The sequence below is a fragment of the Chamaea fasciata genome, unplaced genomic scaffold (assembly GCF_029207755.1).
Source record: "Chamaea fasciata isolate MVZ Bird 193981 ecotype frontalis unplaced genomic scaffold, bChaFas1.0.hap1 SCAF_37, whole genome shotgun sequence".
NCBI classification, from domain to species: Eukaryota; Metazoa; Chordata; class Aves; order Passeriformes; family Sylviidae; genus Chamaea; species Chamaea fasciata.
In genome coordinates this window covers 334,727-362,504 of record NW_027094122.1, presented here as the reverse complement: position 1 = coordinate 362,504, position 27,778 = coordinate 334,727, and the positions used below count along the sequence as shown (strand labels likewise).

Here is a 27,778-nt window from a genome sequence, read left to right as displayed (position 1 = left end):
AGAACCTTCCATCAGGGGAGTGGCTACTACTCCTCCGCTTACATGGTTTTGTTGATTGCCCCTCTCCTGATGGAGTTTCCATTGATCCTCAGTTCTTCTGATGTCTTCCCTGCTCTTCCTCCTTGCTGCCATCGTGTCACTCGGAGGTTTGGGCGGCTCTGCTTGTGCCTCTGCCTCCACGTTCTGTACAAACAAATGCAGAGCAAGTGACTGGGAGATGCCATCAGGCTCAGCTTTTTCCTTTTTCAGCGTACAAATCATATTCATTCAGCCACTTCTTTCTGCTTCCCTGCCCACCTCTGCTTCCATTGTAACCCTCCTGTCCCAGTGCTGATCTCTGCAGATGACAAGGCTCTGTGCTTTCAGTGCCTGGGGGACTCCTGGCCTCCTCAGTCCCAAGAGCTCCATTGAATTCCCCTCTCCCTGCCCTTCACTCTGTCCCACTGTGACACTAGCAGTACAATCAGCCTCCATCTGGGGCTGAAGCTCCAACAGCCTCTTCGGAAGCTGACAGGGAACGTGTCTTTTGCCACACAAGAGAAGAGTGGCCCCCCAAAGATTCACGGACAACACATCATCTCTTAGCAGCTTATTAAAAGCCAAAAGACAGGTGGACTCTGAGTGCCTGTCAGCTCTGCTACTGACTGCTCTGCCTGAAGAGGCAAAAGAACAACCTGGCAACAAAGGCACCAAAATCCCTGTCTTCAAACAGCAACTCCACGTCCCCAGTGTGTCTCTGAAATGCTCCCGGGTAAGCACAGCCAAGAAGCTCCTGGGGACAAACCACCCCAAAGAGCTTGTGTTCTCAGATCAAGACTTTTGGTGCCTGTGGGTACTTGGCACGTCTGTGGAGAGGGACAGGTCTCCCCAGACCACAGCGTCCCCTACGTATCCACCAAGGCTGAGCACAGTGCCTTTGACATGCTCCCTCCTCTGCAGACAGGGAACCTTCCTGCTCCAGGCTGGCCCCTATCAGAATCCCAGCAAGCTGGGGCCTAAACACGGCAGCTCAAAGCCCATTTTCCAGCTGTCACTGGCTGAGGGGAATGGCTAGGTCTGGCAGGACTGCAGCACTCAGCATCCTCAGCCACCAACAGCAAGAGCTGGCTGCTCAGAAACTTGCAGCTCTGCCTCGCACTAAAGACAGCACCCTCCAGAAGTGGCACTTACTGTCTGGGAAAGTTCCGGCTGTGGTGTGACCACAGCTGGAGCCTTGTGGTCATTTGGCTCCGCGTTAGCTTCTTGTCCAGGAGCAGAGGAAGCCGGAGGGGAGTCTGTTCTTCCTTCAGTGATCTGTGGACAGACAGGAGCGTGAGACACAGGCCATGACCTATCATTTAGAACCTTCTTTCTCTTCAGCTCTAGAACCAGCTCTACTAAGCACAAATCATCAACTTGGAGAGCAAGGGGATTCTAAGTCCCTCAGACTAAATTCTAATGGGCTGATTCAACTGGACACTGCTCCAAATTAGATATTCCCCCCTGACTACTATCAGGAAGCACATTCTCTCTGCAAAGCTGATCTTCAAGTTCTTTTAAAGCTCTGGAATGGAAAATTAGGAAATAGGCAGTGATGCCTTTGCTCTTGCTGCAGCAGACATGGAAATGGATTTTCTTGCAGCCTACTCAGCTGGCCCTCTACACTCTACTGCCACAGGCCAAGCTCACAGCTTGCTGCACAGTTTTAAACACCAAGAACATCAAATGTTCTTTCCTTACTCACCTCGGGATCAGCACCTCTGAATACCCGGCTCAGGTGACCTGCAGTGGGCAAGGGAAAATGAAGCAGATGCTTTGAGAAAACTGGAGACAACCATTTTTAGAAGACTTTCCAAGAAGGCCTCCCAGTCTACATTTTCAAAGTTGTCCTGCTTGACCCAGCAATGGAGGAATTGGCAAACTCTGCTGCCACAGACTCTCCCACGGAGGGAACGCAACCCCTGCAGGTTCCCTTGCAAATGCTGCCCGCACGGCCGTGGCTACACACACCCCCTTTTGAGCTGAACGTGTTGACAGGAGCTTTACCCAAGGGGCATCCCAATGGCCTTTCTGTTTCCAAATCAACTCAGTCACTAAGAAAGAGCAGGAAGACACAAAAACCAGGTTAGGTGACACCCAGGGAAAACCTCTACTTACGTGCCAGGTGAGTCAAGAAATAGCAGGAATAAGTAACTCCATAAACAGTGAAAACTGCAGCGGCGAGTTGCCCAATCATTGTGGCAACTGCTGTGCAAGTTTGCCAACTGTTCTCCAACACTATCAAAAAGCAAGTGTCCTGTCAGTGTGCACGTGCCCACTGACAGACGCCTCAAGCTGCAGGACGCTCCTGCACTGAGCAAGCTCAAGAGCTGCTCTGACACCCCTGAGGCCTTCCGGGCACCAAGGCAACCTTGCGGTGTCACCACGACCACGTGGCAACCGTGCCCTGACATCACAAAGCAAAGCCCCGTGACGGTCTGTGAATCGATAGAGATGGATAGAGTGATGTTTGTGTTGGCCTAGGCTGCATTTTTACCTTTCCCCCCTCAGCTGCCTGTTTCAGCTCTTGTTTCTCCCCCTGTGCCCCCTGTGTCCCCTGTTGCTGTGCTGGGTCTGAGCTGGTGGCCGGGCCGGGCGGAGCAGCAGTTCCAGCCTCGGCTGTCCCTGGAGCGCTGGGAGCTGCCGGTGGCCCCAGGCACTGTCCCCTGAGCCAGTGCCATCTGCTGTCCTTGTCCAGGGGTGCTGCTCTGCAGGGGAGGAAGCAAGAACAGAGTGAAAGGCTTTGAAGATGGGGCGGCGGGAATCCCTCTGCTTAGATTTCTGTTTAAAGATATATGGACTGTAGTATAGAGAGGAATAATTTCATGGATATTTATATATGCAAGTTACTATTTGTATAGGAATATTTCTGTATGTATCTTGGTATATTTATAAATGTATGCTACATATATATGTGTCTGTATATATGCATACATCTTTGTAATAACATATGTATATATGGATGTAAGTATATGTATATGTAAGTATGCTGTTCTATCTGTGTTTTCATTCTATTTCCCATGAATACAGTTGTGTAGGTATTTCTGTTTATGCAGTTGGAGTTATATGGCTCTTTAATTAGGTATATTGGTATTCCTAGAAGTAAATAGATCTAGTTTTCTATTTACATCTGTGTATTGACTTCTGTATTTTGAGGTGGGTGTATCTGGGTGTATCTTTCTATTTAAACATGTATGGAGATGTACAGTTGTATCATTGTATCGATTGAGATCTTTGTAGACGACTGTTTAGATAGAAACACTGATAGTTTTGTATTCCTAGATGGGCTTTCGGCTTGCAGTAATATGTAATAAATTAAGTTGCTAAACACCTAATTGATCTTTGTGTCTAGTGAGTTGTTGTAGATGTTGGCAATAAATTAAGGTTTTCTTAACTGAAGTGGATATTTCTATATTTTTACATAGCATTGTTGTAAAAATCGAATCAATTCCTTTTTTTAAACTTAAATTGACATCAGCATAGTTCTGTATTGTCAGCGTGGGTGTAGCGATTTGTAATAAATGACATTTTCCATGTGAAATCAATTCTGGTGTATGTGTCGATCAGCAGTGCAGCTGTAGGAATCTGCGAGAAATTACAATTGTCAACTGCGATGGGTGTTTTGTGATTTGTGCTGTCCAGAGCAATGAGCAGTTGTAAATACTGGAGGATTTTGGCCATGGAAATCTCCATCCGTGCCCAGCACATGCCCCACTTGCATTCAGGCTGCACAAGGAAAGCACAGATTTGGGATGGCAGCAGAGCCACACCTTGACTGAGAACTCGCTCCAAAGGCCGCTGAGAAAACTCCGGGACTCCACGGAGCCTCCAACTCCAACCAGAGGCACCCAGGGAGGACAAATCCACCCGCCATGCCACGGGCAGCTCTTCAGGAAGCGCTCCATGTGTCCCTCTGAAGGTCATCCTGGAGCCCAGGAGCCAACAGGGATCCTGAGCCAGCTCCGCTGCCTTTGGCAGCACTTTGCAAATGAGCTGCAGCAAGGGGGAGGCCGCAGGGCTGTGAGTGCTGCAGGCTGGGGATGAAGGAAGGGCCATGGACACCTGTGCTGACATGCTCCAGAATCCACAAGGATTCTGGGGGAGAACTGGCAAGCAACAAGTTCCCACAGCCACGACAGTGATGGAAGCCCTTGGTGTGAAGTTCCCTGGAGGAACTCCCAGGGGAGTTGCTGTTATAAGAACTAGTACCAGAAGGCACAAATGTAGTAACACTAGGAGATGGCCTCTAGGACCCACAGGCAATAGCTTAGGGAAAGATCAACTCTATATTTGATATATTCTATTGATTATGGCATATCAAAATATAGAATATGCAGCATTATATTTGATAAATTGCATCTATGATACATATAAATATGTACCATTGAGTGCATTTTCGTAAATATTTTCATTTCATATAGATTTGATAGATTCTTCCCACTTGGGGGAGTGAAGATGTACTGCTGTTGAGAACCTTCTGCCCACACAGCAGTCAGGCCACAGGGCTGTGCGTGCACACCCACCCACCGTCCTTGTTCTTCTCGGCATCTTGGGGCTGCTGTTGGCACAGAACTGGGATGAATTGAACTCGACACACCTGTCCATGTCCAGCCTGTCATCAACGCTGATGTGGCAGGGCACAACACACAGCTCTCAAATCACTCACATTATCATACATGCTTTCATTCCTGCTGGGGAATGGGGAACTTAGAAACACCAAAGACACAGAAAAGAGGTGGAAAAAGTTGGGATCTTTGGTACACTGCTGGTACCCTCATGTAGGAACATTTGTTGGGTTTTTAAGGTGATAACTTTCCAAAACCTAGCAAAGCTGCTCAGCATCGGTCACCCAGTTGTGAATGGTTTCCTTGGCTTGGCAAAACTGCAGTGTTAACTGCGGACTCCGTCCTTGGTTCAAACCACCTGCCCTGACCTGCAGACAGAAGCACCAGCACCAGCAGAAACTACATCAGCCACTTTTCTCCAAAAGCTCTCTTCAATATGCGAGAGGAAAGGAGAACATGTCAGACAGTGTGGACTAATGACAAGACTCTGAGCAACAGTTAAAAAGCCAAGGGCCGCAGCTTCTCTGGGACACTCCTCGTGCTCCAAGGCAGCCAGGCCGCCCTGGCTGCCCGGGACCCTGCGCTCCACGGGCTCTGCAGAGCTGCACAGCGGGGAGGCAGCCTCGGGCACCTCAGGCCCTGGGCACCAGTGGCCTTCTTGGTCTGGACAGCTGCCTCTGGGCAAATGCAGCCTGCTGGCCCTCTGCTCTTGGCCCTAGCCCGGCCTTGCAGGGCTAATCCTGCTCCCGCTCTGAAACGTGCTCAAGCGGGATTTGTTTGTTTCCAGCTTTCCAGGGCATTGATTTGCACCACAAAATACTGAAGGACTAAGGCCTGAACAACAGGTCCTGAGCTAAATCTGCCCTCTGGATGACCCTTCCAACCAAACGTTCGATGGATCTGCTCCTTAACCAAGTGTTACTATCAATAGGATCTATGCATTCACTACTTGGTGAAACACATCTTTACCTTTCAGCATGAAGAAACCAGACAAGGCCACATCTGGCCTTGGTTCCTCTTTGAGCCCTGGACAGGCTCAGGGAGAAAACCAAGAGGAAGATGAAATCAGATCTGCTGCCCCAGAAGGTCTGTCAGATTGCTCGTTCACCACTGTCAAAGCTGGGCTACTCTCACAGTGCAGTCAGAAGCCTGGTGGCCAAGAAAGGGGCAGGCAGTGTAGGATTTCCTGGTTCCTGGCAGGGACTTTCCAGAGCTTTGCTGGGACAGCTTTCCCAGCTGATGAGTGGATCTGGATGAAGGATAAAGCAGAAGGGTGTCTGCTGATGGATCTTTCTTAATCACTAGAGGCAACCTTTTGTACCAGTGATGAGGTGCATTGCTTACCTTCTTCTTTTCTCATTTGCCTTTGCACTCCTGCATGATAGTAAATGACACTGTTGCTTCAGCTGGTGTCTGTGTCTGTGTCTGTGACTCTCCCTGCTGCAGACAGGTAAAAAATGTTATTAAAGAAAGGTCTTATGGAATATGCATGAGGCCATGCTACTTTAGCTAAGCAGCTAGCAATAGCTTGCAAGTTCCCAGTTGAAAACTGTTTAGAGAAGGTGAAGTTTGTTCACAAAACAGCCCGTTCCTAGGGAGAAAAACGAGTGCATCTGCATAAATATTAGCTCTGTTCCATCAGAACCCACCAAGGAAAAATGTAAACAACCTGAAACTTAGCACATACACACAAATGACCTTCTGACCAATCAATGAGGCAGTAAGAAAACTACCAGCCAATGGGTGTGGTGCATGAGGTCCCTGAAAACTGGATAAAATAAGTGATGTGAATAAAGAATTGGCTTTATCTGCATGAAGGATATGGAGTCTCGGCTGATTCATTACAACATCTCCCCACCACCAAAACAAACACACAGCCAGTTGAGCACAAGACCTGCCTCTCTGCCAGCCCATTTCTCGGAAAACACCCCTGATTGCCATCTCTGCAAGTGCAATCCCCACTTTCCCACTACCTTTTCTGCAGGCAGGCGAGAAAAGTAGTTGCTCCCAGCTCCGGACACCTCCAGAAACCAACTGCTTTCAGCAGTCACAAGCCTGAAATATCAACTTCCTTACTGAACCAGCCCACTGGGAGCTCACACAGGGAGGCCTTTTGTCCAAGGATACCCACACAAGAGCTCGAGGCTGGAGCAGTTTGAAATGTAACACCTCCAGAGTTTAAACCTTCCTTTATTAAATGAGCTCATACCAACCTGCCCCAAAGGGAAAGCCGGGAGGAAAGAGAAGCTCTTTTCCCGCAACAGCAAGCTCTGTGCTTCTTTCTGTTCCAGCTGGAGAGTGGAGGCCATGGGCTACTCCTCAGTTTGGGAAGGAACCCTGGGAAACGGCTGGATCTGGGAGACCAGCAGACGGAAGTTCCCCAAAAGGTACGAAAAGGTTCTCTGCAGGGGAGGGGGAAAAAAAAAAAAAAAGGCATTTCAAAAAGTTCTCAGACATAAATTTCTGCCCCAACATGACAACCCCAAAGTCTCTGTGGTCTTTCAGGACACAACATTTTTGTCAGTCCCCCAAAGCACAATCAGCTCCCCAACAAGATTTCAAGACTAAAGGACAAACCTTGCCCCCTCACCTCTCCACACCAGCTCTAGGGAGTCTCTGTCCATTGCAAGATCTCCTTTGTCAGTCTGCATTGGCAAGAGCTGGCTGCAGGAGGCATTTGCATTGGAAATCTCCCCAGATGGGGGGAAAAACAGAAGAAGCGATTCCTGAGGAAAGAAAATGGCAACGTCCTTTGGGAAGACACCGGCGTGAGCGCCCTACAAGTGAAGGCCTTTCATCCCTTGCATCAAGCAACATCCATCCATGGGGCAGCACTAGCGTTTTGATGACAATGCTGACAAAATCACTGCCCCTTCCTGCTTCTGCTGCTGACTCCAAATCATGAAAGATGTTCCAACTCTGCAAAAAACAGGCAGAGATGGCGAGAAAAAAAACAGTTAATCTGCTGAAAAGGTGACCAAAAGGATGCTTTCTCATGTCCCCTTTTCATCCTTTCCCCAGCCAAGACAAAGCAATGTCCTTTTCCCCCGTCACCGACGGTGACCCAGGCACAGGATGCAGCGTGGGGACAGAGTCCACCACTGCTCCCAGAGCCCACCCTGGCCACGGGCTTCCCGTGCCCTACCGTGCCAAGCCGAGTTGTGCTGATCTGTGCCGAGCCGTGCTGTGCTCGGCCGTGCCGTGCCGAGCCGAGCCAAACCGCAAAGTGCCGAGCCGTGCTGTGCTGCGGCCGTTGCCCTCCGGCCGTTGTGGCCACTGTTGGCGATCGACACCATGCCGGAGCTGCCGCTGCCCGCCGGGCTCAGCGCCGGCACCTTCCCCGCCAAGCTGTGGCGCCTGGCAAACAGCCCCCACGTCCGCTCCGTGTGCTGGGACAGCCAGGCCCGGGGGCTGCTCATCGACCGCTTCCTCTTGGAGCGGGAGCTGCTCAGCCCGGGCGGCTCCCAGGGCCCGGCCCCGCACACCTTCCGGGCCACGCAGTTATGCAACTTCCTGCGCCAGCTCAACCGCTACGGCTTCCGCAAGGTGCCGGGCTGGCTTGGCGATGCCGGCGCCTGGCTCCACTACACCAACCCCTGGTTTCGCTGCGACCGCCCCGACCTCCTGCTCCGCATCAGGCGCCGGAGCACGGCCAACAGGCAGCGGCCGGCGGCGGGGCGGGAGGGGCGCAGGCGCCCGCCCTGCGGCTCCCAGCAGCTCCCCAGGGCGCGGCTGCTGCCGGACGGGCGGGATGGGCGCGCTGGCTTCAAGCCGCTGCCCAGGGAGCGGCTGTCGCTGCCGCCCGGGCACCCGCCCTGCGGCTTCCTTCTGCTGCACAGGGACCGGCAGCTGTCCTGTTTTCCGCGGCAGGACTTTGTCCCTGGGGAGACCTGCTGTCTGCGGTCGGACTTGGTCACTGGCTGCCGAATGCCCCGGGGTAGACCTGCTGTCCGCAGCAGGACTCGTTTCCTGGGCAGACCTGCTTTCCGCCGCCGGACTTGTTTCCTGGGTAGACCTGTTGTCCGCGGCAGGGCTCGTTTCTTGGGGTAGACCTCCTGTCCACGGCAGGCCTTTGTCCCTGGGTAGACTTTTTATCCGCCGCCAGACAGTCCCTGGGGAGACCTGCTGTCTGCGGTAGGACTTGGTCCCTGGCTGTCGAATGCCCCGGGGTAGACCTGTTTTCCGCGGCAGGACTTGGTCCCTGGGTAGACCTGTTATCCGTCGCCGGACTTGGTCCCTGGCTGCCGAATGCCCCGGGGTAGACCTGCTGTCTGCGGCAGGACTTGGTCCCTGGCTGCCCAGCCTCGGGGTAGACCTCTTGTCTACCGCTTCACTTGTTTCTTGGCTGCCCAAGTCCCGTGTAGACCTGTTTTCCGCGGCCGGACTTGGTCCATGGCTCTCCAACCCCTAGGTAGACCTGGTATCCACCGCCGGACTTAGTCCCTTGCTGCACAACCCCTGCTTAGACCTGTTGCCTGCGGCAGGACTGGGTGCCGGGCTGCCCAACCCTTGGGTAGACCTGTTGTCCGCGGCCGGACTTTGTTCCTGGCTGGTGAATGCCGGGGTAGACCTGTTTCTGCCGCCAGACTCTCTAACTGGCTGCCCAAGGCCTGGGTAGACCTGTTCTCTTCGGCCAGACAGTCCCTTGCCGGCGAATGCATGGGTAGACCTGTTGTCCGCCGCCGGACTTGGTCCCTGGCTGCTGAATGCCGGGGTAGACCTGTTCCCCCGCGCCGCCCGCCAAACCTGGCTCCAAAATCCTGGCTAGACCGCTCGTCCCGTCCCTGGACCTCCAGGACCCTGGGTAGACCTGTTGTCCGCTGCCGTTCTGACCCAGGGCTTGGCTGGTGAATCCTGGGTACACCTGCTCTCCCGGGTCGGCCTTCGGACCTGGTTGGTGAAGCCCGGGAAGACCCATTCCCTTGCGCCAGCCCCGACCCCAAAACCCCGCCTGCACGAGTCGTCCTCGTCCCGCCCCCGGACCGGACCGCCACAACCCTGGCTACACCTGATCCCCCGCGCCGGGAGAGATGACAGTGAGATACAGCCATGGAAATTCCACGGCAATTCCGCCATTCCCAAGTGCCTCATTTCTCAAGCCCACATTCCCAGAGGAATTGCCCTTCCTCTCCCAAACCCACCTCTCTGCTCCACGGCTTCCTGACCATATCTGATGCCTTTTAGGGGCTCTTCCACACACGTGTGTTGCAACTAATGCTTCATCTGCTCCACCATCATCCCTTTGCATTCCCAGCACCTTGGGGTCATCCAGTTGGAACCATGGGACACTGCAAGGCTCCTGGATCCCAGCTGGAAGGAGATCAAATCCTACCCCTTGCAGCTGTACTGGGGGGATCCATGGATTCTTCATTGGAAAGGAGGTCACAGCTGGAAACCACCTGCACCGTGTGGAGACCTGGGAACAAGAAGAGAAGGGACCCATGGAGCTGTGTCCCAGCCCTGTTGGAAACCAGATAGAAATCTCCCAGGACCCCGTGCACACAGGCTAAGAGGCAGAAAAGAATGCAGGGCTTGCTTTGAAACTCTCAGAAAAACTGAGATCCATAAAGTCACACGGGCAAGAAGTGGGAATGGAAGTTTTAGTTTTAGGTGAGTAAAAAGCTGCCTTAAGTGCCTTAAGCACATCGGACACTGTATTAGTTGATAGAAAAGCCTTGAAGTCCAGTTTAAACTTCAGTAGCATTACCTCGCGCAAAGTTCACTAAGTCCTAGACATATCATAAACATAACAGAGCATTGCTGACATTGCTAGACTGAATCGAAAGGCTGTAGGCGTAGGCCTTTGTGTAAGAAACGACCACCATTGTCCCACAACTGTGTTAGACCAGGACAGGTGCAAAAAGACAGGAAGAGCATCATGTTTGTAGCAGATTGGATGATTCAGGAATAGAATGCATTGGATTGGGGGTGCTGCTGCTGCCGCTTCTGCTTGGCACATGGGGACTCTGTGCTAGAAGCCATTTTGCAGAATGGCACAGACTGTAACGCTCTGACCTTGGTGAGACTGGTGTAACCATGTCAAAAACTACTTCTACAACAAGCAGCAGCCTCTCTTGATCCTCGCTTGGCCCGCTCCAACTTGCCAGCTGTCCCCACCAGCAATGTGCCCGCTGCTCCTGCGCGCTGCCAGCCCTTCCCTGGTGGTGACAGCAGCAGCTGCTCCTGCCACCGGCCAGCTCCTGTGCCTGGAGTCCCTTCCCGTGCTGGCAGCACAAGCTCCTTCTTGCCTTGAGCCCAATGCCAGCCTGCAGCTTGGGCTGGCTTTGCCAGCTCTCTTTTCCCAAGCCTTTGACTCCCAGACTTCTGCCCCAGCCCAGGGACATTTGTTATTTCCATCACCTGCTAGTTTGACACCATGAACCATTCTGGTTTTACCTAAGAGGTGAATCGTGAGGATTTGGGGGCTTTTTTTTGTCCACAATGTCCTGTTAAGAGCAAGAACACACTGTTCTTACACCTGGAATTGTGGCTGTTCCTACACCAATGATTCCGCACTGCATGACTAAAGAAAATCTCTCCTTTTCCTTACTAAGCTGAAGCTAGAGCTTAGTGCAAATAGGTGTTAAAAGAGAATGAATGCCATAATCCCCCTTTTCTATTTTGGTCGGTTGTGGATACCTCCTCGAAGGATCCAGAACAACTCCAAAATGTTTTGCATACAGTGAAGAAAAAGCAAGCCAAAATTCCCTCTGGATGACAAGGTTAGAAAACCTGTTTGAATCACTGTCACTGTTTCTCACCACATCTGCTTAAACTGACAAGAAATTCAGCTGATTTTCTCTGAGAAAAACACAGTTCAGTTTTTGTTAAAATTTTAAAAGTTTAATAATAAACAATAAGAAGAGACATAAGAAAAGCAAAACTACAGACGTCTGGGTGCCTGGTGTTTCCACCCAAAGCACAGCTTGCTAACAAAGGATCTTTCCTTTAAATACCATAGGTTATTGCGTATTCATAAATTTCGTATGTGATTTACACATTCCTTTTGACTTTAGGTGTTCCTGCTTAATTGCAACTTTTCTCTCCCACCATTCTTTCTTGCACATAAATTTTTCATGCCTCCACAAAGTCGTAAATCTCTTGATAACGAAGGCAATAAATTCTTCCCATTGGAGTCGTCGGTGTCCTTGCTATTGTGTCTATCCACATGAGATTATGTGAGGAATTTCTTCATTGCTTCTCCAATTTTTTTGTAATTTTTTTAACTAGTTACAAAAAGCATCTGCTATAGCCTAAAAACTGTATTTATCCCACTACTACAAGGGGGTATATTACTGTAGCATAACTTTCTACCATAACACATCTAAGATTCATTTTCATATTTGTAAAAAGACAAACACTTAATATGTATTTATAACAATGCTGAGGCAGTTTTGCAATGAAGCAGCAGCGTGTCATGGTGCTAAATAGGAATTTGGCATTACCTCTAATGTTCACTGCTGCAAAGTATAGCAGGACACAGCAAGGCAGACTGGGTTAACACAGTCATTCCTCCCCTCCCCTTCCTCCTGTCCATCCCATTGTCTCCTCTGCAGAAGATGCAGGCTATGAAAACAAGGCAAGGTTGTGACCCATTTTTCTTCTGCTCCTGGGCTCCAGGATGACCTTCAGAGGGACACTTGGAGCGCTTCCTGAAGAGCTGCCCATGGCATGGTGGGTGGATTTGTCCTCCCTGGGTGGCTCTGGTTGGACTTGAAGGCTCCGTGGAGTCCCAAAGTTTTCTCAGCCGCCCTTGCAGTGAGTTCTCAGCCAAGGTGTGGCTCTGCTGCCATCCCAAACCTGTGCTTTCCTTGCGCAGCCTGAGTGCAAGTGGGGCATGTGCTGGGCATGGATGGAGATTTCCATGGCCAAAATCCTCCAGTATTTACAACTGCTCATTGCTCTGGACAGCACAAATCACAAAACACCCATTGCAGTTGACAATTGTATTTTCTTGCAGATTCCTACAGCTGCACTGCTGATCGACAAATACACCAGAATTGATTTCACATGAAAAATGTCATTTATTACAAATTGCTTCACCGGCGCTGACACTATACAACTATGTATTTAATTTAACTATATATCTCAATTTAAATTAAAAAAGGGATTTTTTAAATTTTTACAACAATGCTATGTAAAAATATACAAATATCTACTTCAGTTAAGAAAACCTTAATTTATTGCCAACATCTACAACAACTCACTAGACACAAAGATCAATTAGGTGTTTAGCAACTTAATTTATTACATATTACTGCAAGCCTAAAGCCCATCTAGGAATACAAAAATATCAGTAGTTCTATCTAAACAGTCGTCTACAAAGATCTCAATCGATACAATGACACAACTATACATCTCCAAACATGTTTAAATAGAAAGATACACCCAGATACACCCACCTCAAAATACAGAAGTCAATACACAGATGTAAATAGAAAACTAGATCTATTTACTTCTAGGAATACCAATATACCTAATTAAAGAGCCATATAACTCCAACTGCATAAATAGAAATACCTACACAACTGTATTCATGGGAAATAGAATGAAAACACAGATAGAACAGCATACTTACATATACATATACTTACATCCATATATACATATGTTATTACAAAGATGTATGCATATATACAGACACATATATATGTAGCATACATTTATAAATATACCAAGATACATACAGAAATATTCCTATACAAATAGTAATTTGCATATATAAATATCCATGAAGTTATTCCTCTCTATGCTACAGTCCATATATCTTTAAACAGAAATCTAAGCAGAGGCATTCCCGCCGCCCCATCTTCAAAGCCTTTCACTCTGTTCTTGCTTCCTCCCCTGCAGAGCAGCACCCCTGGACAAGGACAGCAGATGGCACTGGCTCAGGGGACAGTGCCTGGGGCCACCGGCAGCTCCCAGCGCTCCAGGGACAGCCGAGGCTGGAACTGCTGCTCCGCCCGGCCCGGCCACCAGCTCAGACCCAACACAGCAACAGGGGACACAGGGGGCACAGGAGGAGAAACACGAGCTGAAACAGGCAGCTGAGGGGGGAAAGGTAAAAATGCAGCCTAGGCCAAAACAAACATCACTCTATCCATCTCTATCGATTCACAGACCGTCACAGGGCTTTGCTTTGTGATGTCAGGGCACGGTTGCCACGTGGTCATGGTGACATCGCAAGGTTGCCTTGGTGCCCGGAAGGCCTCAGGGGTGTCAGAGCAGCTCTTGAGCTTGCTCAGTGCAGGAGCGTCCTGCAGCTTGAGGCGTCTGTCAGTGGCCACGTGCACACTGACAGGAGACTTGCTTTTTGATAGTGTTGGAGAACAGTTGGCAAACTTGCACAGCAGTTGCCACAATGATTGGGCAACTCGCCGCTGCAGTTTTCACTGCTTATGGAGTTACTTATTCCTGCTATTTCCTGACTCACCTGGCACGTAAGTAGAGGTTTTCCCTGGGTGTCACCTAACCTGGTTTTTGTGTCTTCCTGCTCTTTCTTAGTGACTGAGTTGATTTGGAAACAGAAAGGCCATTGGGATGCCGCTTGGGTAAAGCTCCTGTCAACACGTTCAGCTCAAAAGGGGGTGTGTGTAGCCACGGCCGTGCGGGCAGCATTTGCAAGGGAGCCTGCAGGGGTTGCGTTCCCTCCGTGGGAGAGTCTGTGGCAGCAGAGTTTGCCAATTCCTCCATTGCTGGGCCGAGCAGGACAACTTTGAAAATGTAGACTGGGAGGCCTTCTTGGAAAGTCTTCTAAAAATGGTTGTCTCCAGTTTTCTCAAAGCATCTGCTTCATTTTCCCTTGCCTACTGCAGGTCACCTGAGCCGGGTATTCAGAGGTGCTGATCCTGAGGTGAGTAAGGAAAGAACATTTGATGTTCTTGGTGTTTAAAATTGTGCAGCAAGCTGTGAGCTTGGCCTGTGGCAGTAGAGTGTAGAGGGCCAGCTGAGTAGGCTGCAAGAAAATCCCTTTCCATGTCTGCTGCAGCAAGAGCAAAGGCATCACTGCCTATTTCCTAATTTTCCATTCCAGAGCTTTAAAAGAACTAAAAGATCAGTTTTGCAGAGAGAATGTGCTTCCTGATAGTAGTCAGGGGGGAATATCTAATTTGGAGCAGTGTCCAGTTGAATCAGCCCATTAGAATTTAGTCTGAGGGACTTAGAATCCCCTTGCTCTCCAAGTTGATGATTTGTGCTTAGTAGAGCTGGTTCTAGAGCTGAAGAGAAAGAAGGTTCTAAATGAGCCTGTGTCTCACGCTCCTGTCTGTCCACAGATCCCAGAACCAAGAGCAGACTCTCCTCCGGCTTCCTCTGCTCCTGGACAAGAAGCCAACGAGGAGCCAAATGACCACAAGGCTCCAGCTGTGGTCACACCACAGCCGGAACTTTCCCAGACAGTAAGTGCCACTTCTGGAGGGTGCTGTCTTTAGTGCGAGGCAGAGCTGCAAGTTTCTGAGCAGCCAGCTCTTGCTGTTGGTGGCTGAGGATGCTGAGTGCTGCAGTCCTGCCAGACCTAGCCATTCCCCTCAGCCAGTGACAGCTGGAAAATGGGCTTTGAGCTGCCGTGTTTAGGCCCCAGCTTGCTGGGATTCTGATAGGGGCCAGCCTGGAGCAGGAAGGCTCCCTGTCTGCAGAGGAGGGAGCATGTCAAAGGCACTGTGCTCAGCCTTGGTGGATACGTAGGGGACGCTGTGGTCTGGGGACACCTGTCCCTCTCCACAGACATGCCAAGTACCCACAGGCAGCAAAAGTCTTGATCTGAGAACACAAGCTCTTTGGGGTGGTTTGTCCCCGGGAGCTTCTTGGCTGTGCTTACCCGGGAGCATTTCAGAGACACACTGGGGACGTGGAGTTGCTGTTTGAAGACAGGGATTTTGGTGCCTTTGTTGCCAGGTTGTTCTTTTGCCTCTTCAGGCAGAGCAGTCAGTAGCAGAGCTGACAGGCACTCGGAGTCCACCTGTCTTTTGGCTTTTAAAGAGCTGCTAAGAGATGATGTGTTGTCCATGAATCTTTGGGGGGCCACTCTTCTCTTGTGTGGCAAAAGACACGTTCCCTGTCAGCTTCCGAAGAGGCTGTTGGAGCTTCAGCCCCAGATGGAGGCTGATTGTACTGCTAGTGTCACAGTGGGACAGAGTGAAGGGCAGGGAGAGGGGAATTCAATGGAGCTCCTGGGACTGAGGAGGCCAGGAGTCCCCCAGGCACGGAAAGCACAGAGCCTTGGCATCTGCAGAGATCAGCACTGGGACAGGAGGGTTACAATGGAAGCAGAGGTGGGCAGGGAAGCAGAAAGAAGTGGCTGAATGAATATGATTTGTACGCTGAAAAAGGAAAAAGATGAGCCTGATGGCATCTCCCAGTCACTTGCTCTGCATTTGTTTGTACAGAACGTTGAGGCAGAGGCACAAGCAGAGCCGCCCAAACCTCCGAGTGACACGATGGCAGCAAGGAGGAAGAGCAGGGAAGACATCAGAAGAACTGAGGATCAATGGAAACTCCATCAGGAGAGGGGCAATCAACAAAACCATGTAAGCGGAGGAGTAGTAGCCACTCCCCTGATGGAAGGTTCTGTCTCCTGTTCTTTACGGAACTTTGGAGACAAGTTGGAGGCAGAGCTGCAGAAAACTCGGGCTAGGATCAAGGCAGGGGAGAAGAGGCTGGAGGAAGAAATGGAGATTCTAGCAGAAGACCGAGCGAAAATTGGTCTCCTCCTTGAGAAGCGAGAGGCTCTACAGAAACAAGTGAGTGAATGAGCAATAGCCACTGCAGTCACCAACCTGGTGCTTTCTGCCCTTCTTGCCTTTCCCCTGCAGAGCAGCAGGGGGGTGGGGTGATGCCTCTGAGTGCCATCCTGCTCCAGTGTGTGCCACAGGCACTCTGAAGGACACTCCCTGCTCTGCTGAATCTCAGCTGCTGCCCTGCACAGTGGCACTAGTGCTTTGGCCTTTTGGCCAGCAGTCATCTGAATGCATTCCTGCTGGCCTCTTCCTGCTCTCCTCGTTTCTTGAGGTGTTCTTGCAGGGGAACACGGTGACCCAGATGGATCTGGAAAGAAGCTGTCTGTATCCCTTGTGAATCTGGTCCTTTCCCTTTCCTCACAGTCGATGACTCTTGGCTGCAGGGACAAGCTGGACTCTCTGACTGCTTTGTTCTCTTTGACTTGAGGTGGAAGTGTTGACATCTCGCCTGGCAGCCTGCAAAGATTTCCATCAAGTGACTGGCAGCAGGGAGCCCCAAGATTCCTGTGAGGCACAGAAACTGTCCCAAGCAGCAGCGCTGCCGGATGGACACGTTCAGAAGATGCCGGAAGAAAAGAGGACTCCATGGGAGAAGGTAGAACATTTGAACAAAGAGCTGCAAGTGTGTCTGCAGCCCTTGGAAGGGGAAAAGCGTCCTTGGGAGAAAGCAGAATGGTCATTTTGGCAGTCACCCTTCAGAAAATCCATGCAAATGCATTTTGGAGAAAATGGACAATGAATCTGGCCTTGCACTCCAGTCAAACCAGCCTTTGGCTTTGAGCCATCCAGTTTGAGGAGTGGACATCAGAACAAACCCATGGCAGAGCCCTGCATGTGGCTGACAGCATCTTGCTAAGGGCTTGCATTTGAAATGGGATCTGGGGCTAATCTCTGCCAGCCACTTTTCTTTCTGACACCAACTCCTTTGTTGTCTCAGATCTCCACAGGCTCTTCTGTTGAACCTGCAGGAGCAGCAGTGTCACCTGAAGGCACTAGTGCTGGCCAAGCTGTGCAGTGGAAGCCGGGCAGTTCGTTCATCTCCAGCACTGACAGGGCTTCTGCTCAGCAACAGGAGATGGAGGATGATGAGGATGAGTCCCTGGAGCTCCTGAGTATGTCTTGTGTCTTTCTTCTCTGAGGGACAGTGTATTGTGTGCACGTGCCAGCACAGCTGGACCCAATGATCCTCCTCCCTTTGGGGTCCCAGGAGCATTTAGGGCTCCCCACAGGAGAGGCTGTGCTCCAAGGCATCAAGAGAGTGCTCTGGGTGTTCCCGCTGCCTCTGAGGGCAGCTTGGACGTGCCTGGGGTTTGCCTGAGCTTCCCCAGCTGCTAAAGGCAGAAGCAGGGGTTGTCCTTGCATCAGCAGAAGGCTGTGAGCTAGCAAATGATCTGGGCAAGTCCTGTGTGCTAGTGGCCAAACTGGATAGAATAGTCAGCTTCCTAAATTCTCCTTAGACTCCTGACTTCTCATCCGCCATCAGAGCAAAAAAAAACTTCACAGAAAGTGATTTGTTTTGGCATTTTGTCTTTTGGTTGTGGTTTTAGTTTGGGTTTTTTTCCGGATTTTTTTGGGTAGAGGTTTTTTCTCCATCTTGAAGGAGCTCTTCTGCCCCATGAGTCTCAGTGGCGTAATTTTGATGACTGTTCCTATTTACCACTACTACATCTGCAGGTTTTTTAATGAGAAGATTATATATTTGTCAGTGAGGACTCTTTGGAAAGAACATCAGGTGACAGCAGAAACAGAGAGCAAGAGCTGGTTTTTTTGTGCCCCCAATGAAAAAAAACAGATCCTTTTATTACAATCTGTATTTAATATCCTAGTTTTGTTCCTAGAAAGATAAGTGCAAGAGACACAGGCCTGGGGCATGATCAGATAAAAGTGCACTGTAGGCATTTCTCAGGAGTGAGCCTCCAGCCCCTCTGCTGTATATTCCTCAGATCCATGGCACTTTTTCCTACCTGATTCCCAGTCATTCCCATGACTGTTAGAATGCTACCCACTGGCCCAAGCCCTGCTCAGATCAGTCTCTAGGAAAACACATCAAGCCCTTTGTGATTCTACAGCACAAGTCATTGAAGCTGCTTCTTGCCCAGAGCAGCTGCCGGTCCTGTGCCCTCAGATAAGAGCTGGTGGGGCTGAGAAGAGAGCCCAGCTGACTCTCTGTCTCCCGTCACCTGTTGGCACAAAAGGGCACTGACGTGCACCTGGCTGTGTCTGCTCTCCAAGCCAATCCTGCCGTGTCCTCAGTGGGGGCAGCAGCTTGGAAGGGGCTGGGTGTGGCCGTGCCTTCTTGCCATTGCTTGTCAGTGCTGGTGCCTGGGCTTTGGCAGCTTTGTGGCGGTGGCTGCCCTGGCCCTGAGGGCTGGTGTGAGCGCCGAGGCTGGAGCCTTCCTTAGCTGGGAGAGTGCCGCTGCCGGCCGGCCGCTGCAGCGCGGAGCTGCCCCGAGGCAGCAGCCCCTGCTCTGGGCCGGCTCCTGCACGGCCTGGGCTGGGCTCACAGAGGGTCAGCATCTCCTCTGGGCAGCTGTCCGTGTCCCGCCGGCACCTGAGGAGCACTGCTGTCCTTGCTGCCCTTGCCCGCTGCGGGAAGGTGGGCACGTGTGCGGGGCTGAGAGGGCGAGTGCAATGGCAGGGACTGATCCCTGCTGTCAGGGGGAGGAGAAGCAGTGTGGTTCTTCACGTGGGCCACGGGCAAGGGCGTCTTCCAGCTCAGCCTGCTCCTCAAGGGTGAGGGTCCTGCTGCTGAAGGCCCCTTGGGATTGGTTAGAGCATGAGCTGCTTGGGTTTACAAAGGGAAAGGCATTCTTTTGGTAAAGTGCTGCAAGGTGGGGAAGATGCCCTCCTCTCCTGGGAATGCATCTCCCTGTGCTTTGTTTGCTGTCAAGAGATCTCTTCAAAGGACTGTAGAAATCAGTGCTGGCCTGCTTGTACTGCAGAGCTGCCTGTCTTGTTGCAATTCTTGCAGCTGTTGTTGTTACGCAGCTGGCCACAAAGGACTCAGAAGGCCAGACTGTAGAGCCCCAGCAGGGCTGCCTTTTGTATCTCCTGGATAGTGGGATCTCTGCTTTCAAGTGAGCATCTTGCATTTTGTTTCCCTCAGGGCAAATGGCGAGCATGGAAAATCCCCGAAGGAAATACATTGAAGAGGAAATTGTTAGCAGAGGGTGAGTCCAACCACAGTTACTTGTACACAATCATGGGGCAACGATCTGCTGCTGGAATATCTGTCAAGGGTGAAGTCAGGCAAGTTGCAAACATATTCAGACACTGGGGTTAGTCTGCCCCATCTCTCAGTACCAGCCAGAATTTGGAAGTGTGGTCAGAAGGAATTGTCAGACACTTGGATTTCATTGCCAGAAACAGCAACCACCCCTTTTTGTAGCAGGCAGATAACTGTTTGAAGGAACATTTCTTCCCAAGAGTTTGCTGAAGGAAATAGTGTGATCAGGATAAAAACTGCCCAGTTTAGAAACTGAAATCCAAGACGAAAGAATCACCTGGCCTTTTGAGCTGAGGCACTAAAGCCCAATGCTTCAGAAACAGGCCCAGTGCCCATGCACTGGAGAGGAAAATGCATCATCTGCCTTCTGGCAGAGCCCTCCTGCATGCTGCAGGTTGGAGGCATTTCCAGCAGACATCTCCTGTCTGGGCTGGCTTTCACTCCAAGGTCTAAATGGCTTCTCCTTTCTTTGCTGCTGTTTTGTTTCTAGGGCTTTTGGAGAGGTTTGCAGAGCGATCGACACTGCCACAGGAGGACAGGTAAATGTCAAGAGCCCCTGCAGATTCTGCTGCTCTCCAGGGCTTTCCTCTCTTGTGTCAGCTGTGGCTGCAGCTGTGGCTAGAGCTGTGCTGCAAAGGCACAAGAAGCACAGACTGGTGCCAGCCTGCCAGCTGCATTTGGGACAGTCTTTGTCCTGCTCAGCTGCCAGAAGGAAGGCAAGGGGGGCAGCGGTTCCTTTCAGAGAAGGACGCTCTCCCTGGCTCTCAATTGCTCCAACAAAGGGGCATCTCACTGCTCTCTGGGGCTACGGCTTCAGAGTCCTGAATTCCTATTTTTGGCTGCCAGCAAATACATCTGAATGTTCCTGGCAGTTCCTTAGCCACCTGCAGTGCTGCACTTGGGAACTGCATGTAGGGGAGAGATCTGCAAGGCGTCCCTAAAAGCCCCAAGACCTGCCTAGGTCCCAAGATGTATCCACAGAGTACCAAGGCACGCATTTCTTCCTCTGAAGTACGGACAGAGAAACAGAGTGTGTGCTCAGAGCTTTGGGGGGTGAGAGTTGACACACCATTTTTAACAAGTGGACAAGGCAAATTGTGGTCAGTGGCCACGTGTCCTGGAACTGGCCCCCAAAGGAGCAGAGAAATGAGCTGTAGGAATGTCAGTTCCTAATTACTCCTTTGTCTAATCACAAGGCACTTTGGCAGAGCTCACCTGTGTCATTGCAAAATCACTCGCTCCATGTGTGTTGTGGTCTCATTCCACCAGCTTCTAAAGTTACTGATTTTCTGTGTCATTCTAGGTGGCCATCAAGAAAATCAATCTTCAAGGACTGAACAGGAATCAACAAGCGCTTAATGAAATCATGGTCATGAAGAAGAATAAGAGTCCCCACGTTGTGGATTATTTAGACAGGTGAGTGGTCATGGTCTCTTCCCATGAAGGTTTGTTTCCATAGTAAAAGCATGCGAGGTTAAAACCCCACTTTGGACACTGGCAGAAAAAAGAGCTGTTAATAATCAGTTAATTATTATTTCTCTACTCATCTCCAATGGATGGGAAGAGAGTGTATTTTGCCTGCATGTGTCTTCCCTGGCTTTCAAACACTGAGTTGGAACACTGGCCAAAAACCTGAATCAACCCTCCCATACTAAGTCAATACCTTGTAAGCTCACTGCCTCCATGTTGTCTCAGGATTGATTTTTTCAAGTTTCTTCAATGCTGATGAAGCATGCTCGAGAGGATTTCCCTTGGATTGTTGCCCCTCTTTTCCAGGGCTGGCCATGCCAGGAACACTAGGTGCTCCTTTCCAGAAATACCATGCGGGACAGGTTTTTCATCTTGGCTGATACTAAACTGTACTTTTGGCTTGCTGGCCATCTAAAATATCTCCTTTCTCACAGATGTGCTGTTCTCCTTCAGACTGCACAGACTGCAAACAATGCACAGCCTGGAGGGCATGTCTATTCCTTGAATTCTGTCCTTGTCACAAAGGGACCCGGAAACAAGAATCAAGCAAAGAAACCAATGTATGCATGTTCATCTGCATGGCCTTGTTCCCTTCTTTCAGCTACCTTGTGCTCAACGAACTCTGGCTGGTGATGGAGTACATGGATGGAGGCTCTCTGGATGATGTCATCGCTGAGGTTCGCATATGTGAACACCACGTGGCAACCATCAGTCGAGAGGTGAGGGATCCCATCTGTGCGTCCCAGGGCTTGGGCAGTATTGTCTGGGAAAGGGGCTCAGGACAGGAGCGATTCCGTGAGCCAGGCTTTGTTTCTGTGTGGCTGATATGCTCTGGGCAAGCAAGAGCATCTCAAGCGAACTGCCTGCCAGTGCCCCTGCACTCACTGGACTCTGTTCTTGTCCTCTTCTCTCCCGCTGTTGCATTCTCACTCTGGTTCTTGTATTTGCTCTTCTCCATCTTGCCTCTCTAAACTTTGGCCTGTCTGCACTGCAGTCCTTGCCTGTAAAAGCAAAGGTGGGGGTGGCACTGTTTGAAAGGAGCAGCAAAGAAGAGAGACTCATTTCTCTGAGTCCTCAGCTGGAAAGGTTAGCAGTGCAGCCAGAGTGCTCTGTACTTCTGAGCACATGCACTGCAGCAGCAGTCATCCTGGCTGGTTTGCAGGGCAGAGTCTACACCAGCAGTTGCTGTTGCTCTTTGGCAAGCTGATATGCCTTTCTTTAGAAAGGTGCTGCCCTGCCTGTGTTGTAGCAGCGTGCTCTTGCCCTCAATGGCACTGTCTTCTGCCATTACTCCCCATTCCCCTGCAGAGGGAATCTTGGAGAGCTCTTTCCTTTCTTGTGTGATGAAATCACATCATGGATTTTTGCCCTCCTGTTTCTGGTTTCTCTCTCAGTGCCTGCAAGGACTGGATTTTCTCCATTCCAACCACGTGATACACCGAGATGTGAAGAGCCTCAACATTCTCCTCAAAACGGATGGCTCTGTCAAGCTGGGTCAGTATATTCTTGGGCAGGTGCAGCATTCCAGGGATATGTGGGCTGTGGGGCTGCTTTTGAGTGAGTGCCAGCCCCCCCAAAACGGTGCTGGTGGCAGTGCAGGGAGCCTGTTGTGAGCTGACCACGCGGTGGCAACGTGCACAGACCTATGGCAAGGATCGAGCCGTCCACAGTGGCATTGCTCTGTGCGTGTCCCTTCCAGAGGGAGGGGGCTACAAGTCTAAAGCTTCAGGGGAACAAAAGACACTGCTGGAGGCCGTGTAAAAAATGTGGGGATTTTTGAAGCAGCCAATGCCATATTTCCTTGGCTAAAGTCCCGAGGAAACAGAGCAGGGAGAGTTGTCCAGGAGATTCAGCAGCACATTCTCCAAATTCAACTGGGCAATTCTTTTCCTTGCTTTCCTAATTGCACAGGATTCAAATCAAAACCTTCTTTTGCTCTCTCCCCAGCTGATTTTGGCCTCTCTGCTCAACTCACCCCTGAGCAGAGTAGACGGAGATCGGCGACCGGGACTGCTTGGTGGATGGCGCCTGAAATTGCAAAAGCTGAGTCCTATGGCCCCAAAGCAGACATCTGGTCTTTTGGAATTGTGGGCATTGAAATGGTGGAAGGAGAACCTCCTTACGGGAATAAAGGTCCTCTCATGGTAAGGTGTAAATACTCTCTGATCCCGCTGTCTTTCTCCCCCATCCCACGTTCCGTGTGCCATTGGACAAAATCCCATTGCCATCTGCTGGAACTACTTCCACCACGGTCCCTTTCTGAAAATGTCCCTGCAGCACATCAGCATCTGCTGGGGTTTTGGTTGCATCCGTGGGGGAACTCAAGCCTTAGCCCAGGCAAACAATCTCCCTTCTCAGGCAACATTGGGCTTTGGCTTAGAAGTCGTTCCAGCTCTTTTGGCCGTGTAGATGGCCCTACTAACAGGAAACAAGCATCTTAGAGCTGCTGTTATCTTTCCTGAAATGAAGGAAAGAAACCCAAACCCAACCAAGTTTCTAAAACAGTGCTTTGGAGAGAAGTGTACCCCCATTCTTCTCACAGGGAAACTTGCCTTAACTGAGGGATTTCCTTTCTTTACTTTTAATTACCATTGTTTTCAAGAACCAAGGAAAAAGCTTGATGACTTTTATAGCAGCTGTGCTTAAGGGACCAGCAAGTGCTGCAGAGATGCTTTTCATGTCATACTCCTTGGAAATACTAGAGTGAGTTAGTAGAGCAAAGTCCCTCTTCCAACTAGCCTGTCAAGCTGCTCAGGTGAATCCTCAGAGAAGCAAAGGTGCTTTTGCTGATGTAGTTTCCACTAAGGAGGTCAGTCAATGAAATCAGCTGCCAGGGCAAGATCTGCTGGATGCTGGAAAAGCTGTGACTGCATCAGGCTTTGGGTTTTTTGTTGGTCCAGGAAAGTCATCTCTTCCTCTGTGCCACGGCAGAAAGAGCCACTGCAGAGTGCAGCTGAAACAATGGCATCTGGGAGAGCAGTTCCAGATGTGAGAGAAGCAGCTGAGAGACTCGTCTTTCCTTTTTCTCCAGGCTCGATTCCTGATAGCCACCAAAGGGATCCCAGAGCTGCAGCAGCCCAAGCTCCTCTCCCCTTTGCTGCGTGACTTCCTGAGCTGCTGCCTGCAGAGAGACGAGGAGCGGCGCTGGTCTGCCAAGGAGCTGCTGCAGGTAAAATGCCAAGGGGCTGCAGGGGAAACAGTGTCCCAGGGACGGGCTCCTCCTGCACTGAACTGCCAGGCATCAGATGAGCCTCGTCCTCCTCACCTCCACTCTTGGTGCTGTTCAAATGAGAACAGCCAGGAATCCTAGACTGGGCTGGGCTGGCAGGGACCTGTAGGGGTCATCTGGTCCAAGTGCCCTGCAATGAGCAGGGGCGTCTTTCAAGAGATCAGGATGCTCAGACCTGAAATATTTCCAGGCCTGGGGCATTTAGCAGCTCTTGCAGTAAGCTGTGCCACTGTTGTCCCACTGTTGCTCCTTAGACCTACTCTGACTCAATCCCCTTTTCATTGAAAAAAAGATTACCCTGCCTTTGGGGCTCTTAGCTTGGAAAGTAATGGTTCATTCTTGGCTTTTTTGTTTTCCTTTGTGCAGCATCCATTTGTAACATCAGCCAAGCCTACATCCAGCCTGGTGCCACTCATCCTTACCTTTAAGAGGTGGAAGGAGTTGACAGGAATGGACCAGTCACTTAAAAACTTTTTCTTCCATCACCAGCATTGTAGTGGATTGTAGAGTAGGATTTTAGCCTAGGATTGTAGGGTAGTATTTTGGCCTAGGATTGTAAATAAAGTTTCTGAAACCTCAAGTCATTCTGAAGATTGTCCTCCTTCTGAGCCTGTGAGAATGCTCAACATTTCCTTCTGAACTGTTCATTTTTGCTTAGAGGTGGAAAGTGACATTGATGCCTTCTTTGGTACGGTTTGAAGGGGGAGTAGGCTCTTCTTTCGTCACGCTCTCCGGACCGCAGTGCCTTTGGAATATGGCCCAGGGGCTGGGTTTTACCCAGCTGTGGCACTTGTGTTTGAGGCAGAAAGGGCAGTGGCATTTGCAGGCAGAACCAAAGGACGAGTGGGGCAGCCCAAATACCCTGTGCAGATGCAGGCCTTGAGCTCTGACTCGAGAGCATTTGGGTTGCTGCCACTTGCATTTGTATCCCGAAGTGCAATCTCTTTGTCTGGGGGAGAGTTTTGCCCAAGTGAGACAGCAGAAAGATCACGGAGGCTGCTGGGAAAGGCGCAGAGCTGGTGCAGAGCTGTCAGCGGCTGCCGGGTGAGCCCAGGCCCCGCCTTGCCCAGGCTGGAGCCCCAGCAGAGCCCTGGCAGAGCCCGGAGCAGCCTGAGCCTGGGCAGAGGCAGCTGCAAGGGGGCCCTTGGAGCTGCAAGAGGCAGCAGCCCGGCCCTGGGTGCCTCTTGGGGGCCCCGGGCGAATCCTGCGCTCTCAGAGCCCAGCTGGCAGCCGGCTGCTCCCGAGGGGAAGCGTGGCCGTGCTGGGCACAGCACAGCCCGGTGGCATCGGCCGTCCGGAGCGTGCACAGGAGCAGAGAAAGGCAAACCACAGCCGAGGGCTGCAGGCCTGGCTGAGGATTGCCACCCTTGTGCCGGCTGCCCTCTAACTCCTGGCCAAGGCGAGCAGTGTGTGCAGCGCTCTGGGCACAGGGGAGGGAGCCGGGCTGCTCCGCAGGCTCCGGCACAGGGCAGCCTCCTTCAGGCACGGCGCTTCTGCCGGGGGAAGCGAGGCCAGCGGCAGGAAGGGACAGCTTGTCAGGTCACATCTGCAGGAGCCGGGGCCTCACACGGCTCTGGGAGGAAGCGCCTGCAGTGCTGGAGTTGTGCACTGAGCCAGAGCAAAGGGGTGAAATGCAGAGTGTTCTGCAGAAATATTCCGGGGTGCCAGGCCAGCCTGCTTTGAGCTCTCTGGCACACACCAAGCACTGTGCAATGCAGCCCTGAGCTGCTGGGAGAGGGGTGTTAGAAAGGAGCCAACTCTTAGATGAAATTAAATGGGGAAAAAGTCCTCAAAGCCAAAGGGAACTGTTTCTTAGGAAGGATTCCCCTGAGCTGGGTGTGTATCTCCCTCTCCCAAGAGCCAAACACACACACAACACACACACAGAAAATGCTGCTTTTTACTGCCTTTCCCAGCCCAGGGTGAACCGTGTCCCCTTTCCCTTTGGCTGGGTAAAAGGAAACTTGTATTCTGTCCCCACCGCCTCCTTTTCTGTCCCCTCCCCTCTTACCCTACTTCCCTTTTGGTCTGGTCTTCAAGTTGGCCCCTCTCCCAGCTCCCAGCAACACCCAACGAATTAACTAGAACAAATCCAAACCCTAAACAACAACACCTAGAACCAACAACTTTCCTTCTTTCTTCTAATAACCCTTCAGCTGAAGCAAAATATTACCTCCTATCTCACTGAGGGAATCGGGCTTGTGCTTGAGCAGTGAACTGATTTGGAAGAGAGTAGAAAGGTTTCAGTAGGCAATTTGTGTTTTCTTTCTGAATTGCTGAAGGAAAGACACAATGTGGCTTCAGTCAGCAAAAACATTTTCAAGGTGCATTGAGGAAATGCTTGTGAGCAATTCCCAGAGAAAGAAAGGGTTGAGAAAATGCTGAACTGCAAGAAATCATGGATTCCCTTCCCATTAACAGTGTTGAACCCTCTATTCCCCCAGTGCAGTGATTGATGTGTGCAAGTGGCTTCTTTAGCCTTGAGAATAGAATAGTCCTCCTAAGAATGTAGCTGGAACGCATTCACGGCAAAAAGAGTGGTTGCAGGAGGCTCTTGAGCATCGGAGGAGAATTGCAGGAATGGGATGTTCCCCAAACGACCACCAGAGACTCTCAAGAGAGCCCTACTCTCCTGTCAGTAACTTCTGAGAAGTGATTTAAATATGTCAACTAATTTGAGGGAATGTTTAGCCTGTGAGTTTCAGCACAGTAATGAGTAGGTCTTGTTTCCATGGTTACAAATGAGTAGGTGAGATTTCTGGCTGAGCACGTGTTAGGAAAGTGATTCCCCACGCACCCAGCACTGAAATAAAGTCATGCCTCCTTTCTCACACCGAGCTGGCACCAGGGATCGAGCCCTTCTTGGTAACTTTGATTTTAGTCGCTTCTATTGAAAGGTGAAAATGAAACCTTTTCCAGCTGTTCCCCTCGGGTTTACCTTTCTGGGGGCCAAAGCTCTGTGCTGCAGGTGGCCCGCGTGTGTGCAGAGCAATGCAGCCTCCACAAAGCCCTTGGTTTCCCCACAAGTCGTCATGATTTGTTGCCAGGTGTGCCCAGCTGTGGCAGGAGAAGGAGCCCGCAGTGCAGTGGGCGCCGTGCCCTGCCCAGCCAGGGCTCTCTGGCACAGAGGAGCAGCAGCAGCACCTTTCAACCCACTCCTGCCCTGGCCTCACCTGGGACACAGAAGCCTCTGGAAATCAGCACCACCTGGCGCCTTCCCAGCTTGGAGCAGCTCCTGCTGGTGGGCACATCCTGCACTTCTACTGCTTCCGAACAGGAATCAAGGCACAGGGGGAGACGGACATACAGAGAAGCCCTGGGCTAGTGCAATAAATGGGCAAATGCATGGGGCAATGTGTTAGGAATCATTTCAGCTGTCATGCCAATACTGCCTTCGCTCCTTTTCTCCCTTCACGTTTCCTGTTCTTTTCCCTCTCACATTTCCACCCCTTCCCCCTCTCGAGTCTCACAGTTTTCCTGTCATGTTTGCCTCCCAAGTTTTACTCATTTTCCCCACCCTTTTCAGCTCCCTTTC

General features: G+C 50.9%; 1 pseudogene; it reads left to right on the top strand.

Annotated features, from left to right (window-relative positions):
* The first annotated feature begins 7,877 nt into the window (after positions 1 to 7,877).
* Positions 7,878 to 27,778, top strand: part of LOC136303554 (class I histocompatibility antigen, F10 alpha chain-like) — a 64,733-nt pseudogene continuing 44,832 nt past the window's right edge.